The sequence below is a fragment of the Notolepis coatsorum genome (genome assembly GCF_963971535.1).
Source record: "Notolepis coatsorum genome assembly, chromosome: 6".
Taxonomy (NCBI): Eukaryota; Metazoa; Chordata; class Actinopteri; order Aulopiformes; family Paralepididae; genus Notolepis; species Notolepis coatsorum.
Window position 1 is genome coordinate 189,439,030 of NC_140170.1, and position 8,857 is coordinate 189,447,886.

Below are 8,857 nucleotides of genomic sequence, written 5' to 3' on the forward strand. Positions count from 1 at the left end.
CCTGTTGGACAGGGAAGGAGGATCTGCAGCGAACACTTCATTGCCTCGGATTATGTTGTTGGGGTGGGATGTTTGTCCAGAAGACCACTAATCAGCTGAAGCCGGACGCGGTTCCCTCGGTCTTCGACAGACAGACCGGCGTTAGCTCTCGGGAGCGATCGCTAGCTAGTTGGCACCAGCCGGGGCCAGGCGTTAGCTCTCGCTAGCTAGCGTTAGCAACCGGAGCGTCGAGGAGCATTCAGCCTGCTGGCTACCTAGACCCACTTCAACCAGCGTCGCGGAGCATTCAGCCTGCTGGCTACCTAGACCCACTTCAACCAGCGTCGCGGAGCATTCAGCCTGCTGGCTACACAAGCGACGCTCCGGTTGCTAACGCTAGCTAGCGAGAGCTAACGCCTGGCCCCGGCTGGTGCCAACTAGCTAGCGATCGCTCCCGAGAGCTAACGCCGGTCTGTCTGTCGAAGACCGAGGGAACCGCGTCCGGCTTCAGCTGATTAGTGGTCTTCTGGACAAACATCCCACCCCAACAACATAATCCGAGGCAATGAAGTGTTCGCTGCAGATCCTCCTTCCCTGTCCAACAGGCTGGTCGCGCCGTCTGGGTGCAGGCAGCCCGAGCCAACATGTCAACAACACTGTTTTTTTCACTGGTAGTTTGTGGTAATTAACCAACTTTCCTCTCTCTCACATGGTAAAATTAGTTTGAACAGCCAGGAGCAATACAAACAGAACCACCGCGGTCCCGTTGTTTTGTAGGCAACATTTTATTTGCTGACCGACCCATTCAATATAGGCAGCTAACCAGAGTGTATACACCCAAGCCACGGTATGACGTCAGCCATGACGTCAGCAACAAAATGGCGGCGCCCATGTTGAAAACAGGGATATTATATTATATTTTTCAGACAAATAAGATAGATTTCACATTTGATTATAGAACCCTGTCTTACACAAGGTACACAACAAACAAACTAGGATCACATTGCTCACTGCTTCATCTCCACTTTAAACTCCTCTTGTGTGTGGATGGTAAGATACTGATGCCACGCTTTCCACTGCCAACGTTTGAGTCCTTAGCTTTAAGTGTGGTCCCAGTACAAAGTTGTGATCCGACAACGTTACTTTTTACTACACAGTACAAGACGGAGAATTAATCAGGGGTCACTGGACAAACGTGACTGAGACATAAACCGATGTATCTCCATTAAACCGATGGATTGATTGATTGATTGATTGATTGATTGATTGATTGATTGATTGAAAATATATATATATCATGACATTTACGACATATATGACATACTGTATGTACTGTTACATTTATGACATACAAGATATACAAATATACAATACTGTTTACCAGAGATCCTAACAGAAACTATATACATTCGAGGGGGAGGAAACTGTACATTAGGAGGGGGTTGGGTGGGTGGGTGGGTGATCTAACGTGACTGAGACATAAATCTTGATGTATCTCCATTAAACTGATCTAACGTGCTTCTGTCTGCTTTCACTTCTGTCACGCTGCACATGGCTTTTTGGATCGGGTTCGAATACAGTTCTTCAGTACCGACACTACTTTATGCATCCCGATCAATGTACACATTTTCAAATACATTTTGTATAGCTCTGTATTAATGACTTAACAAGATCAGACCAGGGCCCTCATTCATCAACGTGATTTACGCACAGATATGTGCTTAAGCTGTGCGTACGACCATTTCTAAGCAGAGTGTGGGATTCATCAATTTCAACTTGAACTTGACTTCGTGCTTATATTTACGCACAGCTCGGACCATGCGTACCTGGCGCCCGTTGGTAGAATATATTATTACAACAAGGAAATGAGCTTCTGTGCATTAGTTTCAACACTGGCATGTTCTGTATGAACCGTAATTCATTATAGTTCATTGTAAAATAGCAACAGTAGTGTAATTATGGTCAAAACCCTATAAATAGCATTTGGAATAATAGATCTTTTCTCAGAATGAATGCAGCATGGTTTATATAGCGTTATCGGAATATACGGGGTGTACTGACTGACTGCGCTCCGCGTAGCTCAACTCGTTATTATTTTGCGCACAGACCGCAGAAACACGGGAACGTTTTGATTATATTTAAAAGGCTTTACGTTAAACGAAACAAGTGGAATTTCGAAGCTGTAAGCAGAATACAAGTCATATGAACACCCACAATATAGTGTTCTTCCCCCTTTTTACTGTATAAGAAAGAATAAAAAACGCATTGCAATGACACCAGATAGTGGACAGACTATGTAAATATGATGATGGGATTCAAGTTCGCGTTTTTGTTGATCATAGGCATGCTGTCATATCTTAATCAAACATTCTAGAACATTTGTCGTCACAGATCATGTCATAATAGAACATAGGCTACATGGCATGGTCCATCGTGATATTGTGTAGACTGTTATTACTGTACCGGTACCACCCATTGTGACAACAGCCTTGTGAGTCCCGCACACAAACATGATGGAATTCAAGTTCATGTATTGAAAGGCAGGCTACATCATACATGGCAGTGAGATTCATTGTTCTTGTATATGCTCTCGTATTATTGTTTATATAGGCTACCCAATACTGACATCAAAATAGATTGTAGTATGCCTCTAGAAATCATATGCAGCAGGTAGAAAATTGACGGAAAATCCGTCGCGATTTGGAATAAAATTGAGGAGAACTTTAATCCCTGGGTATTAATCAAACAAAACGGGAAAAGGCAGTCATATTCCAGCACGGTCTTTATTAGTGTTTGCGCTGCCCAGGCAGCAATGGTTAATAGATATCATATCCGACATCACCGTACGTGTACACGTCTGTCAGCCTGTCGCATAACACGCTTCCCTCGGCTTAGTCCATTTTTCCACATTTCATGGGGGTATTCCATTACCGTATGGTTAATCGGGCGGTTCTGGTATGCAAATACTTAAAACGGTGCACGAGCTCAAACGTAGGATCAAAGTCATATTTATCAAGACAGGTGTGCGTAGAACCTGTGTACGCACGTGTGATAAATCCCGTTTTTTTTGTGCGTGCACAGATTCTAAATTCTGTGCTTAAGTATGGAAATAGAACATTTTCTACGTCACGTTGATGAATGAGGGCCCAGGTCTCCAGAATAAACACATAGCCTCTAAGGGGAGATTCAATAGTGTCAAACCCTTTTCACTGCCACACAACAAATGGTTAACCCTTTCACAACCACACTATAGAAGGTTAACCTTTCACTACCACACTACAGAAGGTTAACCTTTCACTACCACACTAGACGGTTCACCGGCAGTGAAAGGTTAACCTTCTGTAGTGTGGTAGTGAAAGGTTAACCTTCTGTAGTGTGGCAGTGAAAGGGTTAACCTTCTGTAGTGTGGCAGTGAAAGGTTAACCTTCTGTAGTGTGATAGTGAAATGTTAACCTTCTGTAGTGTGGCAGTGAAAGGTTAACCTTCTGTAGTGTGGTAGTGAAAGGTTAACCTTCTGTAGTGTGGCAGTGAAAGGTTAACCTTCTGTAGTGTGGTAGTGAAAGGGTTAACCTTCTGTAGTGTGGCAGTGAAAGGGTTAGACTACGAATCTGTCGAGATCAAGATTCAAGAGGTGTATTCATCACATACATACACAAGACATATAGTGAAATTAATAGAATAGAATAGAAATACTTGAATCATCCAGAGGGAAATCTGGCACTACAAATCGCTCACAGTAATGATTTAGGTAGACAAAATAAATCACGAATAAGAATAACGTAATAATAATAAACTAGAGTACAGGACATCGTCGTGATGTCCTTTACCCCCCCTGTGGTGGTGTTTACCGCTGTTTACTTGCGCAGCAGAGTGATGAGAAGAGACAGTTTGTTTACAGACGAGTTATGCCGACAACGTTGAAGTTGGAATTATGTCGTTTTGGAATTAAAGAAATCCATCAGAGTGTCTGCCAAGTCCTAACCAGAGTCACGCAGACGGAACACAAGGCGGAGCTTTCATCCTCGGAGGTAATCACATCATCGAGCTGATGAAGATCACATTTGACCATTTTATATTGACAATAATCTGCGCCTACAGTAGCTGCTTTAAAAACCCTTTGAGGTCTTCTCTTGTGACGTTCTAAACCAGGGGAATCCCATTCCATGTGTTTTTCCCCCATTTAGTGAGAAACCTTTTATTTACCATTTCACTGCCACACTACAGAAGGTTAACCCTTTACTATCACACTACAGATGGTCTGTTAGTGTGTTGGTAAACGGTTAACCTTCTGTAGTGTGGCAGTGAAAGGGTTAACCAACCACAGTGTTGTGGTGACAGGGTTAACCAATGTAATGGGAAATATTAAAGGACTAAACGATGAGCCGTTTACAAATCATTCTGAGTCATTATTAATAATAAGAAGAAAGTTTATTTCACCGTGGCCACAATGGAAGGACAGTCTATAGTCAGAGACAATATGTTAACCCATTAGTGTCTGGCCATAGACTGACCCATAGCGCTGTTTCAGACATATGTTAAATACACAGTTGTCAGTCATAACATAATATCAGGGCCCCGTTCCCCGTACCTGGATAACTGAGTTAGCCGGATAACTTTCGGTGAAGTCTGACTTAAGCCGGACTTTCCGGTTCCCCGTACCTGGATTGTCCAAATCACCATGACAACAGATCCAAAAGTTTGAGCCTGGTCGAAAGCAGGGTTTAAGTTCAAGTTAGCCGGATGAACCATCGCCACGCCCCCGCAAAGAAGTGACAGCCCGTTTCCTGGAATTATTCCCACAGTCTACGATCTGCATTATACCATTCTGAATTACGTTTTTGTGCTCCATTCTTCCAGAGGGGGCTTTTGAAATGTAAAATAGACCCAAAATGCTGATACTAAATTCACTTTGTCCTAAATAATGCACGTTATATATACCGTGGCGCTCGCTCGGTGCGATGTACACATTATGTGGTTATTTTAATTGTAACTGGGATTAAGATGTCTGATGAGATGCGCTGTTTGACGGATTTGAGAGATTGAATGAGCCGTTGACGTCACATTAATGAATGAGGATAAAGAGATAAAACTTCATTCAAAATAAAGGATATTCTAAACACGGGTCTCTCGTTCATTAATGTATAAACAATGAATTTATCCCATCTGGCACAGTGGCCCAGCGGTAGTGCTCAATCCTGGCAACCCAGCGACCGGTGTTCGAAACCCCGTGTTTCCAATATAATTTTTTGGAATATAATATTAATGATTATACGCCAAAGTAGCCTTGTTTTAAGTTAAAATATTATAAATCTACATGCATTGAGGATGTCATTCTTTATATAGCTCTCAACGTGCACCAAATTGAATTATTCCTACATCGCAAAAAGAAGGGGAAGACTAGGTTTCGAACCCCGGTCGTCTGCGTGAAAGTCAAAAGAAGAACCTGTTACACCACAGTGGAGATAAGTAAAAGATCAACCATACATCAATGGGAAGAGAGCCGTATCGTTATCCTGTATAACAGTTTAACTAATTATTTTCGCTAGCAAGATCTCATTTGATTATTCAATCCAGCAGGCAAGTTTAAAGAAATATAATCTGATTGATTGAGGTAATGAGGGACTTAAAATTAGCCTATAGATAACGCATTTAACTTGTCGGCGAGGCGATTGAGCCGTACTGCAATATGTTAATAAAGTTTTAAATCAATTAATCAATCAATGCCGCTAGAGAATCAGGATCTCTGCTATCGATACGTGCTGGCTTTTCAACTGGAGCGGCCGCGCGCACTTATCCTGGGTCTCAAGTCTGGCTTGAGTTAACGAGACTGAATCCACCTTCGAGGAACAGGAAAGTCCCGGCTTCAAACATCGGGTTAACTGAATCTGGATAATGACATCTTGATCGACTTAGTTGAACCAGGTACGGGGAATAGGGCCCAGATATGATGATGAAGGTAAACAAAAATGGTTCTCAGTCACTGGGAGCAACAACAACTTTGTTATGACTGGGGGATGTCAGAGTGTTCTTAAAGAGACATACACACATTAACCAGTCAAGCTGGTCATACTGAAAGTCACGCTGTATAACATGATGTCTCAACACAGATCTATAACAACATGATAATATATTCCACGACACCAACCGCAGTGTGGTAGTGACAGGGTTAACCAGGCCGTGCACACTACATGGTCTCTTACTCGGCCAGCAGGACCGTGACTCGTAAAAGGTCTCGAGTCGCTCGGAGGAGGTCGCCACGCCGCCCGCTGGTTCCTTCGACGTCGTCGTCGTCATCACCCGGTCTGTCTGAGGTCAGGTCCGCCTCGCCGCTCGACCCCTGACCTGCTCCTGTGAGCGGAACGGCGTGGCAACGGTGAAGGAGATCCGGCTTTTTGTAACGAACCGATAACACAATAACTTGTCACGATAACTAGGGATGTCCGATTTTTTTTTATTTTTACATTTATTTAACCTTTATTTACCCAGGCAAGCAAGTAAGAACAAATTATAATTTTATTTATTGTCAAAGTATACATAATGTTGTGTTAATTACACGACAAGAGATATGTAATGTTAATTACCTGAAATTATTCCGTTTTTGGGGGGGGGGGGGGGGGGACCCTGCATATATCGATATCGGTTAATATCGGTATCGGAAATTAAGAGTTGGACAATATCGGTATATCGGTATCTGTAAAAAAGTCAATATCGAGCATCCCTAACGATAACACAATAACTTGTCACGATAACACAATAACTCGTCACGATAACACAATAACTTGTCACGATAACACAATAACTCGTCACGATACCACAATAACTTGTCACGATAACACAATAACTAGTCACGATAACACAATAACTAGTCACGATAACAAAATAACTCGTCACAATAACTTGTCACGATAACACAATAACTAGACACGATAACACAATAACTAGACACGATAACAATAACTCGTCACGATAAAACAATAACTCGTCACGATAACACAATAACTCGTCACGATAACACAATAACAATATCAACACTCAACCCACCCAGATGCCCACTGTACCACCTGGGGAGGTCCATATTATTATTATTAGTATTATCATGCTTTGTTCACTGTGCACTGTGTTCAGACCTCTGTGTGTACTGTGTGCGTGTGTTCGGTTTACATTTGAATCGTCAACCGGCTTTTGTCACATTAATATGGAATTAAACGTTTCCTGTACAAGTTCTCACCTCTCCCATCGTTGTTATTACTTTAGAGTTTCATTGATTGATTGATTGATTGATTGAAAACTTTATTACCAGATTGCAGAATGGGTACAATACAGTACGGCTCAATACACACAATTGTTAAGGGGATGCAGACCAGAGAAAGACTTTCGTCTTGTTTACATCAGGGTCCCCCATTTTCAATTAATCAGGAAAATCCCTTGTGTGTTTAAACCGCATTCCAACAGGGGGCTTCTAGCAGTGTTCACAGGCCCAGTGTGACTTCTAGGCAGTATGGCGACAGTGGCTTGGGAGGTAGAGCGCCGGTCTTGTGGTCGTCTGGAGGTTCCCGGTTCGATTCCTGCTCCTCCCGGGCAGCGTGAAACGGGGACGATTGGAATTCATTGTAACACACTCATCAGATGTAAATGAAGTACTAATTTTGTTATATCCATGAGTAATATAATTACATATTGTATATTAAGTAATATGTTTAGGTTTTGTATCGGCATATGTGTGGTTAGAGTTAAGGTTAGTTTTAAAGTTTGCTTAAGTTTGTTTATGTATTGTTTACCCTTTACCCAGTGACAGTGCACATTAATGAACATCTCAGTTTCCACATCAGTGTCAATGTGCCAGAGTTTAGCTAATGAGCTAGTTTCCATCTGTAGTTCATGCCTACCATGTCGTTATGGTGTGGGAGGAAACACAAACCACACAGACAGGCCCCCTGCTTAACAGTTATGGTATAAAGTTAGGATTTGATAAGGGTTAGTTTAATGGTTATGGGTGAAGTTAGTTTTAAGGTTTGCCTAATGTTTATGGCTATGGTTAGAGATAAGGTTAGATTTAAGGTGCACGTGGTTAGTTTAAAAGGTAACAGTTTGGTTAAGGTTAGGGTTATAATTTGGGTAAGGCTGTCAGAAAGGTGTGTCTTGGTAGTGTGGAGGTAAAAGCCTACCAACGTAGGCAGGCGAACTTATACATTTTATGAAAACGTTGAAAGGTTTCTTGTTTTGAATATGTAATATTATGTACTTATTTCTATTGTGTACACAAGATTGTACAGTACGTAAATTGAATCAGGCGGTGTTGTAGTCGAGTCACTAAATATCGAGTCCTCATTATTACCCGAGTCCAAGTCATCGAGGTTGAGTCCACTCCACTCTGCCAGTCAAAGAGCTGACATACAAATAAAAAAAGGTCTACATTTACATTTAAACATAAATGACACAGCGGTCCCCGTTTCAAAGGGAGTTTATTTACTTTGTGACACAATAGCCAAACAACCAACCTGTTGGACCAATAGGAGAATATGGGTGGGGGGTGAAAGGACTTAACACTCCCCTCACTGTCACCACCCACCATTGAAGTGCTTGAGCAAGGCACTTAACCCCTAACTGTTATTATTGTATATTATTATGTATGTAATGTATGACTGATTTATACTGAATGTTTCATATTTGTATGTGTATATCTGTGAGGACGGTCCAGGAAGAAGAGTCAACATGTCGATGGTGGTGACTAATGGAGATCCTAATAAACAAACTGCTCCAGTGAAGCTTCTCAATGGCCTTACACAAAGTGCAATGCCTGTGAGTTGCCACTAGAGGCTTAAGTGTGAACGGATGAATGAGTTGGTGACATTGCTGGTTATAGTCGAGGTACTTCACA